Source organism: Astyanax mexicanus, chromosome 4 (genome assembly GCF_023375975.1).
Source record: "Astyanax mexicanus isolate ESR-SI-001 chromosome 4, AstMex3_surface, whole genome shotgun sequence".
Taxonomy (NCBI): domain Eukaryota; kingdom Metazoa; phylum Chordata; class Actinopteri; order Characiformes; family Acestrorhamphidae; genus Astyanax; species Astyanax mexicanus.
In genome coordinates this window covers 41,866,901-41,879,158 of record NC_064411.1, presented here as the reverse complement: position 1 = coordinate 41,879,158, position 12,258 = coordinate 41,866,901, and the positions used below count along the sequence as shown (strand labels likewise).

At 38.6% G+C, this 12,258-nt stretch overlaps 1 protein-coding gene across 1 annotated transcript in view; it reads right to left on the bottom strand.

The window, feature by feature from the left end:
• The window catches only part of ppm1lb (protein phosphatase, Mg2+/Mn2+ dependent, 1Lb), a 129,645-nt gene that overhangs the window by 115,865 nt on the left and 1,522 nt on the right, over positions 1–12,258 (bottom strand). The gene's annotated exons all lie outside the window — the stretch shown is intronic.

Below are 12,258 nucleotides of genomic sequence, written 5' to 3'. Positions count from 1 at the left end.
CTACATTTTTGAATAATTAATAACTAAGTTCTGATGATAAAAACTCCTTTCAAAGAGACAGATTAGTTTCTTAGGGGATCCTGGGGTAATTTTCTCTTTTATGGGGGATCCTCTCTGATTTTATTACCTTGCGTTTAATAAAATAGTTATTTGTCCAATGCCACGCACCGTAATTGCACTTTGGGCGTACGTTTTCATGAAGATCCACGTAAACAAAACAGCGAGTGGAAATGGAGGAGCTACTGAACGAGATGTCACGTGACCGAGAAAGCCAGATGCAACATTTTTATTACTGAATAGAATGAGGCTCAACTCACACGTCTGAAAGATAAAGCTCTTAACCTGCACACTTAGTCAAGACAGTGTTTTGAGACACGTTGCAGACTTCTAAGTACAGGTTTACTGGCTTTTCCTTTGATTTGAACAGAGAACATTTGTGAAACTTACAACTAGGGTGGACAACTGCCCCCCCCTCACTCTTTTTTGGGCTAGAGAGGTATAAAAGCCCCCAGCACTGAGCTGTGGAGCAGTGGAACTGTGCTTTATTACAGGGATTTTGGTATTTCATACAACATCTTGACCTCATCTACACTCTTAAAGCTGAATGCAAAGTAATCATCACAGCAATCTTGTTGAAAGCAGGATAAACTATTTCTAATACCCCTAATTTAAAAAGAAACAATGAATAGGCAGGTGTCTCAATACTTCTGTCAATATACTGAACATATACACACCTTCATCCCTTTCAAAGCCTCGTTGCACAAAGAGTAAAAGACTGAGCAGGGTATAGAAGCAAGAATTCACAGCAGGAAATCTGAATGAATAAAAGACAGAGACAACAGAGTGGCAGAGAAGAATGAACAGCAGATGAAAGAGTGAGCATTTGTCTTCTTCACAGTATCATTTCTCCTGCTCTGGAGCTGTTCCTCGTCTCTGATTGGCTGCTCTTTAAGAAAGCAGAACCTGAGCGTGTGGTGGTGAATAGGCCTCCACGGATGTGACTGTTTTGGCTTTTATGTGCTCAGTGCTGTGAAAGCAGAGCAGCAGAAATAGCTGAGAGTTTCCTTCAGACTCTGTAAGGCAGAAGTAATTGTGTGACATTTTCCTTCATCTCGCAGCCGCGCTTCATATTCATGTTCTAAAGCTCTCCTCTATGATTTAAAGGAAGACATGCCTTTAATCTACACTTTCTTTCCGTACATTGCGAGCCAGGTGAAGAGCCGGTCACCTCATTTCTTCATTTTCCCAGCAAAGGAATGAAACTTCTGGTCATATGTTGTATTGTGCAGAGATTCTTGAGGCACTTAAATCACATCCTTTTATAATTGTTAACTGAATATTCTGATATAATCCACAGACTCTGGATCGGCGCTGATTCAGGCATATTTTAATGGTCCAAGTTCAGGCCCAGGTCCAAGTCTGTGTTTTAAGTACAGTATTCCAAGTCTCAGCTGATTTCCCAGACATCCAAAGTGGCAAAAATTAATTAAAAACTGATTGGGTGAAACCTCGCTGGACTATTTGCTTTATATTGCATTGTTTGGCGTCCTATGCTGGCTTTCTGTACTCTGTTAGCCTGACGACTCATTCTGTTTAAGTGGAAAGACTCTAGTCCTCAACCTATGCCCACAGGATCCGAGAGGTTATGCATCATGTTAAACTGGAGAAAATAAGGTACACTCTTCAAGGGTCAGTACAGAGGTTTTATACAATTTGGCAACCATTCTTAATATTTGTGGAAAACATGGAAGCTGGAAACATTACCTGTTAAATTTAGACATGTAATATACAGCAGGCATTTATTATTATTTTTCTTCATTGCGTATAAATCTATTTCTTACACATATTCATTTTATTTATGTATTCCCTAATGATCCCTTTTTTCTTTTTTTTCTTTAAATATGCTTATATTTGAAATTTCTGTAAAGGGATTTTTATTTACTAATTTTCTTTTTTTTTTATGCAGCTCTGAAGGGAGGGGTGCTGTGGGGAGGGAGGGGGTAAAAGGGTACGGGAATGTTTGTGTCCTGTATGTGCCAAAAATCTTTAATAAAACAGAATTTGATTTAAAAAAAAAAAAAAAAAAAGGTTGGGTGACTCAGATTTTTTGCAGAGAAAAGACCAATCAGAACTCTCTCCGTTTTGCATGTGCTTCATGAGTACGCACGACCAATCTCTCAGTCTGTCACCTTTGTGCGCTTATGTTGACTCTTGGCCTACTTATTATAGCTTCCGGGACATTTTATCTGACCTGCGACCATCAGAGAACTGTTATGTTATGTTATTGATATGTGGTAGACTCCTGCAACTTCCTGGAGACTTGGGAAGTCTGATTTCCTCAAGGTGCCATTAAATGGACAATACAGCCCAGCCAGAAACCATGAGGAGAGCTCTCAGAAGATAAATCAAAGAGTTTGGTTACAGTCTGCAGTCTGGAACATAAAAGCATACTATAAATATCTGAAACAATTTAAAACACAGAAACACATTTTTACTGGCAGGAGAACCACACGACTTTTTCATTTCCAAACACCATAGAACAGTACATTCACAACTAAGTGCTAACACAATTGCTTATAGTGAGAAACCCAAATTCTAGCACATTCACCTCAATATAAACAGTTATTTTACATAGTGGAGTAGTGGAGATTGCTATCTCATGTACAATGTTCTTAAGTGAGGCTCAACTATGATAAAAAGGAGTATGTACTAAGTATAACAAGCTCTTATCTCAATATAATGTGCTGTGAAATATGAGCTCTAAAATATGCTTAACAAAAAATATAATAGTTTTGGGGTTTTACATTTTTCTTAAGCCAACTTTGTAACTTAAAAGTAAAAGTCTAAAGAATCATATCATGCCACATCAATAAAATCTACCAGAAAATATACTTTTTTTCTCCACCATACAGTGGAAATAATTGCTATTCAATACAGGGAATAAGGTCAAACAGCTGAAGATGGGTTCTGCAAAGTACTGCAAAGTTCCTTTGGGTGGTGTTCTCATCTGGGCTACTATCTTTTTAACTATCTCTAACTACATGGTAATCAAACACCTTATAACTTCGTATATTTGACATAAACCACCTTTCAGCACCTGAGGCGACAGAAACGCAGCAAAGCAAGGTAAAGGTAATAAGAGGAGGAAGAAGAGTGGTAGCAGGGAGCAGGTTGAGGAGCATGGTGACGCTCCATTAGCTGCAGGTCACAGCAACCTTGTCCTCCAACTCCGGAGCCAAGCCAGCGGAACTAATCGATTCAACCCCCACCCCCTCAAACCTCTACACCCCTCCCACGTCTCTCTCCTATCAGCACTCCCTCAAGCTCCACCACCAAGACACACAAACACTACTACAACTACTACACACTACCACACACACACACACAAGCAAAAAAGTGTGAGGAATGATCGGTCACGTTTACCGGCCAGTCCGCAAAGACGCCCACATGACTCGAGCTCAACATTTTTTTATAACACAAGTAAAGTTCACTTTATACTAGAGTTGGGCCTGGAGGGGTAGGCAGTGACTGGGGTCTTAAACAACCGTTTCATTTAGTAAAATCTTAAAATTCATTATACTGTAAATTGGTTGAAGACAATTACTAATACAATTTTGATTTAATTGAAAATACTAAAATGCAATGTGTGTGATTTAAAAAGTATTATAGCTGCTGCTAAAGAAAAACTTAATTGGCTATGTATTTTCAGGCAAAATACACAACTATCTGGAAATAAGTACCACCAATCAGATTTTATTCCTGGATTTAGGTTTACAGCAGATCTGTTATCTGTTATCACTATTATGGCTCAGTCAAAGAATGCCATGATGTTAGCAGCCAGTCTGGGCTAAAGGCTTAGCAATTCCCAAGTTCCTTTCTTCCTAAGTTTCTGCAGTTTATAACGTGTAGAATTTGTATGACTTGTGGAAAAAAAAGAGAATAAAGAACTAACCTTACTAACCAGATTAATACTGCATTAATAGCCCATACAGTGAGTAGCAGAGCTAAGAAACAGTGCTATCTAAGTAAACAAAATCGCAATTGCTTAAAAAAAAAAAAAAAACAGCCTTGGACATTAATTTGCACATATATCTCACCAAAAGGCATTTATTTTACAGTCATTTTACAGTCATACTTAGATTACTTAGATTTCCATTTTTTTTTATTTTAGAGGTGACCATCCAGGTTTGTTTGTAAAGGTTCATGTGGCATCTGGTCCCGCCCTTGATCAGTATCTGTGATCTGCCCCAAAAACACTGATTGGTCAATCTCTAATGAAGACTTTTATAAAATTACTAAAATCTGTAGAGAGCTTTTAACATGAAATGAGAGATGTAGGAGGAAATCGGACAAAAGAAAGAAGAAGAAAACAAAAAATAAAAATTTAGAAAAGAAAGAGAGAAGGGTAAGAGAGAAAGGTAACAAACATGAAGTTAAATAATACTTAATCTTAATTAATTATTAAGTTAAATACATTTTACAGTAGAAAATAAATCTTGTATTGGTGTAGTGCAGTTTAACATGGACGGCAGCAGTATTACAAACCACACCACACTGCACTACACTACACAAGCCAAAAGCAGCACTGAGAGAAAGCACACAAAGAAAATCCCAAAACATTTTACTGCTTTTGTCAAGCTGCCAAGCTGTGTGCACAAGTGGACAGACAGACAGACGCATCTCTGACAGCTCGCAGCAAAACTCGAGTGTCTGAGATTAGCAGAAGGAAAAGCAGAGCCAGGTTCACGTTCCGATTGATCCCCGGTGCTGACAGAAGGTCCTACTCAGTAAGTGTGTGCACGCGTAAGCATTTGTATGTGTGTGTGTGTGTGTGTGTGTGTGTGTGTGTGTGTGTGTGTGTGTGTGTGTGTGTGTTTCTAGAGCCAGTCATGCAGAGCCTGTGCCAAATCACTGTGACCCTTAATGTCTAAAGCCAACACAGTGAACTCAGTTAAACACCCAACCCAAATAAACAAAGTACACAGAGCCTTTCCACTGACAACCTCATCAACTACAGACAAACTCTATGTCTTTCTTATATGATCACAGGAGTGGAAGAGTGAGCAAAAAACTGTTCTCTGCGAGTCAGCTTGTGGACTACATTTTACTGCTGGCCTCTGTTGGCTGGTACTTCAGTGAGGTCCTTTAGAACAGTGTTTCTCAACCCTGGGGTGCCGTCTGGCTTCATCGGGGGTGCCGTCAAAATATTGCGCCTCACGTGCATATTTCCTTTCCAGAGTCAGCTTGTGTCGGGGTGTGTCCCAAATCACAGACAGCACTAATCGCGCTAATTGTGACGCGCTATTATATTTCATATTCCGCCAGCAACACCCCCCGTTCTCACCTGAAGTACTGCAACAGCACCCCCCCCCCCTTCTCACCTGAAGTACTGCGCCAGCACCCCCCAAACCCCCCCCCCCCCCCCCCCGTAAACTGGGGTGCCTTGACATCTCGCATATAGTTAAAGGGTGACGTGATAGAAAAAAGGTTGCGAAACACTGCTTTAGAACACACAAGACATGGATAACATATCAATGCTGCAAATTATCATATTGCTACATATTGCAATCACTAGTCAAATTTACACAGATCAGCCATAACATTAGAATTACTGACAGGTGAAGTGAGAAACATTGTTTTTCTTCATCTACATTGTAATCTGTCAGAGAGGATAAGAAGAAAGTGGACATTTAATGCAAAATCAAGACAGGATAAAAGAGATTAAAAAAAACCTCTTGTTATAAGTCTAATAAACTATGCTAAGCTAGACTATGTTACAGTTCTGTGGACAATAACAGTGCCATAAACCAACCAATAAAAGAAGACCTTATCATTTCTTGCCACAAAATTACTGTTACATTCACAATAAAATACCAGGGTAGTAAATAAGCTTGCAAAATATGTACAAGGTCATTCTTCACCCCACTTAAGAGACCCATATTTATGTTTATAAATAATAACTCTCTTGATTTAAAGAGATAAGACTACAACATTTTTTTTGCATTTTTCTCAAGGAGGTGTTTTGCTGTAAATAGTGCTGATACCTTGGATCAAATCTTGGGTGTTAAACAATGTACAATTCTGAGATCCATGAGATGACCCTCTTCAGAGGTGTGAAGCTTCTTTAGCTTTAGGTGAGACAATATGTAGCATATAGTCTATAGCCAACATAGAGGTGGGTGATGGCAGTGCATAAATCGAGTAGCCACTCCCATCTGAAATATCTTATCCTGTCTTATCCCGGTCATAAATTCTACACTCTGTCGTACAAAATACATTACCCAACCTCCCCTCCTGTTAAAATGAATCTGCTCTGAATAGAGTTTTAGTCCAGAGACTGTTAGCAACATTAGCCTAGCATCTTACACTGTAAATTGTAAACTAAAAAATCACATCAACTATCAAACACAACTTGGCTGATTATATCATATTCATGAGAATTTTTTAATGAAGTATTCTTTTAATGTGTGCTAGATTTCGTATTAATCTACTTTCCTACAGGAAAATCATTTACAAAAAAAGAGTGGCATCATGCCATCTCTATTACACAGCACATACTGCAATGTTAAATTGCCAGCTGTCCAATAAACAATATAGATACACCCAGCAAGAAGTGCCCTACTTTAGCTTTTTTCCACCAACTTGCAAACAATGCCATTAGTATCTCTCTCTCTCTGGATCATTACATCGGACCAGCTCCCACACAGAAGGTGGTGGGCGGCCTCGAAATCAATGGAAGCTCCCACTAGGTGCGGCGCAAACCAGAGACACCACTAATTGCAGTCTGATCTCATGCCATTTCGGTTCTGCCATAATCAGAAGCTCCATGCGCTAACAAAATGACGTTATTTATATGCAAATGTCCCAATGCCACAAAGGCCGTCATGCACTCCTTTACTGATGCTTCTGTACATGAGTGTGGGTTTTATTAGAGGAATATTTTGTATATACAGTACATATAATCAGGGAAAGAGAGTGTAGATTTAATATTTCTGCACACCCCTTCTAATGAATGCATTCAGCTACTTTAAGTTGCACCAATTGCTGCTGACACAGATGTGCAAATGCACACACACACACACAAACACACAGATTGTCTAGCCCCTGTAGAAAAGTGCTGCCAATAGAATTGGCACCATACTTAATGCCAGACATAAGCTAAAGGGGTATAAGCTGTGGCGCAGTGGAATGAACTGTATTCTCTGGAATGATGGTATCCAGTGCTTTCAGGTGGAATGAGTTGTGGATGTTATCATGCCACATCCGGACCTCAATAACGCTGTTAGTTGCTGCTGAATACAATCAAATCCTCACAGCAACGCTCCTACAAAATCTAATAGAAAGACTTTTTGATGGACATTAGAGACCTTTACTCCAAAAAAGTAGAATAAACTCTTTTAACACCCTTGATTCCAAAGGAAACAATGAATTAGCTGAGGTCCCAATACTTTTGTCCATATCTTGTACACATCAGGCAAAACAGTTTCCACTGCAAAATTACTGCCGCAATTATTGTTTTAGAATTTTATGGAATCTAGCATGAAATTACATTTACAAAACTTAGCTGGGATCATTTATTTTGAAATGAAGGATAGAGAAGTAAGGAAAACAGAGAGAAAAAAAATATTAAAATATATGTTTTACAGTTTAAAAGAACATTTGCAAAATACCAAAGTCCACAGAACACACGCAAGCACTTCATGGCTGCAATTGATGATGATTTTGGTAGTCGACTGATCTGGCGATTATTTTTTTTAGAATATTCGATTAGTCAACGATTAATTCTGCCATGACCCCCATCTCTGCTTGCAGTGGGAATGGCTGCTGTTTCTAGCTTTCTGTCTTCGCTTTACACTGATAGAAACAGCTGAACAAAGGATTTAAATGCCCCTCAAATGTCCAGAACATTGCCCTTTAAATGTGGAAAGCGTTGATATTTAGTGAGGAAGTGTGTAATCTGTTGTGTTGGGGCACTTTTGGAGACCTTATGGAGGCCAAGTTGAGTGCAAATTGTGTGAGTGTCACCAGTACTTGCGATTAGTCGACATGTATATTGACTAATTTTTGCAGCCCTAAAGCACCGTTACATTACTCAGCTTGCCACAATGCACCACACAACATTTTGACAGAACTACATTAAATTAATGCCTTATTGAGACAGACACAGTAGATCAGTTATTTAGTAATCTGAAATGTTCACAGAGAAAGGCAGCCAGTCTTTTGGCCTTCTTGTACAGCTTTTATCTTTCAGCGGGAAAACAGACAGATTGCGAAAACATAGTAAACAGGGTATACTGATACCAAGCATGATAAGTAATGCTGAATGCTTTTTTGTACAGAATTTAATTTTAATAATTTTTAATTACATTTAATAAATAAAATTTAATCCAATTTAAAATTGGAGTGTAAAAATGAGCTTAAAACTGGTGTTTATCTGCTCTCACTGCATGCATTCAATATGGCAGCGCTCTGCCACCAGATCTTTCTTCACTTGTGTTCTACACTGTTAAGACAGATAATTACTAATTATCAAATTAGTTTAGTTCTGTTAAAAAGTTATTAAAAGCTTAAATTAATTTTGTCTTTTGACAACATTGTAAATCAGACCCCCCTTCTCCTTCAAGTGAACTCAAGATTTAATACAATACAATGATGAAGATGATGATTATTATGACGACATTTAAACTGTTTGGTGTTGAAGTCAAGGTGAAGTCAAGTCAATTAGGCCCAGCAAATTTGTTGTAGCACAGGATCAATCCTGCATTACCCCAGTTCTATTGAATTTGGAAATACCGAAGCGAACACAGACACACACACACACCCCCACACACACAAGCTTATTACTAACCAGTGCGCTTAATTTTACTATGGCCTGAGGCCACCCTGCATCACTCCACCAATTCTCCATGCTGTACAAACTCACACACACACACACACACACACACACACACACACACACACCAGCAAGGCCATTTAAAAAAAGCTGCTATCTGGCAACCGTTTTGCATAATTCAAGGGAGTGTGAAGAAAATAAAAATACATTCCCAAATCTGTCGCCTGTGGCTATGAATAAGAACCCCCCCCCCCCACCTCCCAATCGCCACACACACATTCTCATCTTCCCACCGATGGTTTAAGAGTGCACTTTTTCCAAGAGAAAGCTTTTCACTACAAATTAAAATCATCCTTAAACAAGAGTGAGAGCCCCATCTAACCCATCCTGCAAGAACCTGCTTCACCTACCAGACTCTGTCCAACTGAAGACCCAACTTTCCTTTCAAAGGAAAAAAAGAGCATTGGAAACTAAACCTTATTTTATCTCTTGATGGAGTTATCAATCGTTCAGGCCAGGTTTGGTGCAGAGATGTTTAAATGGAAGTTTACGTGGAGTATATGGTTGCCAATGGAGAGGGAGAGGGGTGGCAGTTAGTACTGTGTATTGGCAACAACACTACATATAACAAATTTCCAATTCTGTAATTTGTGATACTGTAAATCACGGTCCAAAACCAATTTTTTACACTCATTAAAAAACTAATACTGTAGCTAAACTGGGAAAAAATAGGAAATGAGAATACAAAAATTGTATTGAGTGCGGGTCAGTATGGCGTTGGATTAGAGTTATTTGCCCTGACATGTACAAGCAGGTGGCTTGGTGGCTGTTAGAACTCAGTAACTCTATGTCTTGGGCGTGTGTGAAAACGCATGAAAGTGAACAGGAGAAATGAGGGATGAAAAAACAACACAAAGACGAGCGTGGATCAGTGTGGCCATGGATTAGAGTTTGGGACCCAAAACTGAAGGAGTACATGCAGTTTGGTGGCTTTCAGGCAAATTCTTTATCTTTATCTTTCTTTAGTATCATGGTTATGTCTAGATGAATAAAAATGCAAGTGTAAATACACCCAAATACACATTTAACATCCTTAAATTTGATCACTCAAACCATTTCAGGAAGTGGTCTGTGACACATGAATTTTTAAAAATATTACTTCAATAGAATTTCAAGAGAGCAACCATATGTAGAACAGCACAGGATGAGGCTAAACAGATAAACCACTGGTTGCCACAGAACAAGAGGACTTGCATATTTTGACCAAAACAGCAATTGGATTTCAGGCTGATTAACCCAAGACGCATGTCAACCAAATGTATATACTGTACGTATCTGGTTAAAATACTAAATCAGGTGTGGCGGGAGGATTGTGGTGCCGCAGAGTTCGGTCCTGATTTGGGCAGGGTAGCATTCTCCCTTAATTATGGACAAGTGCTTCTCATGAGGAGAACGCTACAAAAACTATTAAAGCACAGCTCTCGCTGGCCATGGGAGAGGGACTTTGCCTCCAGGCTGGAAAAGCCAGCAAAAGAGAGAATTGTGAGTGGCAGCACAGGGTGTTAAAATCAATTACTTAAATGTTCAGAACAAAGTGTTTTGGTTATTTTGCATTCAGGAACTGTTTGTTTCCAACAGCTCTGCCATCCAGTCACGTAACTCTGCCTCTCTCTGGACCGATATCACACAGGATACAACAGATACTATTCATCTGACCAGGTGTGAACGTGGGTCAAAGAGAGTGAGTGAGAGATAGAGATATATATAGAGAGATCTATAGAAATAGAGAGAAAGAGATAGAGAGAAGACAGGAAGACAGAGATAGAGAGAAGACAGGAAGACAGAGAGAGAGAGAGAGAGAGAGAGAGAGAGAGAAAAAAAAACACACTGAAGGACAGTTTTTGATGCTTTGATGGACGAGAAGGAATGGTGAGGTTTTCACTGCAAGCTGACCCAATCTGAGAATTAACTATTTTAAGGTCATTTACACAACTTCTAAAGATTCGCTCATAGCACAAAGCAAGATCATGAGATACAGAGTTAAAGAAATATGTTTACTGTACATACATTACACACAAGCAATACAAAACAACAATGTTTTGAGCTGGATAAGATGTACAAATCTGATAGATTTCTATATCTCAGCCTATATACCACAACATCAATATTAACCATATAAAAGCCACAGGAAATCTGCCAAAAACTTTTGATTGGTGTTTTTTTTGTACCCTAATATAGTACGATATCAGAAATGTGTTACAAACTCATATTACTATCACTAAAACATATTCTATTGTAATACATGCTGATATTGTTTTGTTGTTCAGCCCTATTGTTAAGATACACAATATAATTTTTCTGAACATTCTGTGTGTATTGCTGAAAGACCACTGTTTATAACCAAGGGTGTAATTAGTCCTGGTTAATCAAGTGGAATTCAGCTTGATTCGAATAAAAAAAAAAAAAACTGAACTAAGCAAGCAAAATACCAGACAGAAGTCACAGCCCTGGCTCAGCAAAGACAAAGCTGCCTCCATACATCACACAGCACAACAGCTGCAACAAATTCAGCACAAAGTCACCATTGAGGCCACAAGAGCATCAACATGAACTTCAGCTCTCGCTCACCGACCTCACAAGTGTACAGAGTCTGAGGACTATAACAAACAAATAAAAGATGTGCACACATATGTGAGCAATTATTATGTATATATGGCATGTATATCAATGGCTATGTTTACTCTATTAGAATCACAGAGCTAAATGCAAGCGATCACTGTGACCCCCCAATCCAATACAATTGTATCTGTTTCCCATTGCAGCACACCTAGTCAGTTAGCTAGATCATTGGGTAAATATCAATAATTGTTTTTTTTTTTTTTACTTTACATTATAATTCTTTGGTTGAAATGTAAAAAATGAATTTCAGATGGGTTTAATAGTGTGTAATAGTTCACTAACTGAACCCAAAGATAAATACTGTTTCTCTACTCTTCTCGTAATGGACAGGCTAGACATTGGGTTAAAAATATCTGAGATAAACTGAGATTTCTTGGTTTGTGAAAAGCTCCTTAATAACAAAATCTGCAAGACAGATTTGACTGTTTCGTTTACTCTACAAATGAATGTATAGGAGTGTGCTTGTTTTTACATGTGGTGTTCATGGAAATATAAGTATGGATCTGCTCATATTATTAGTACGCCATGAACGCAAATAGAACTGATTTCACCTTTTTAATACTTTAGTACTACCCACATCCTATCTACTTTCTACAACACCCTATTTTAAGTTGTCCAGTAGCAGGGCTGTATGGCCCAGACAAGCTGTTTTTTATGTTCTTATCTTAGCAATGACTTAACTGAGACTGAGACAATGTTATACTGAGATAAAAGGTGTTGCCATGTGGGTCAGTCAGACCTTTTTC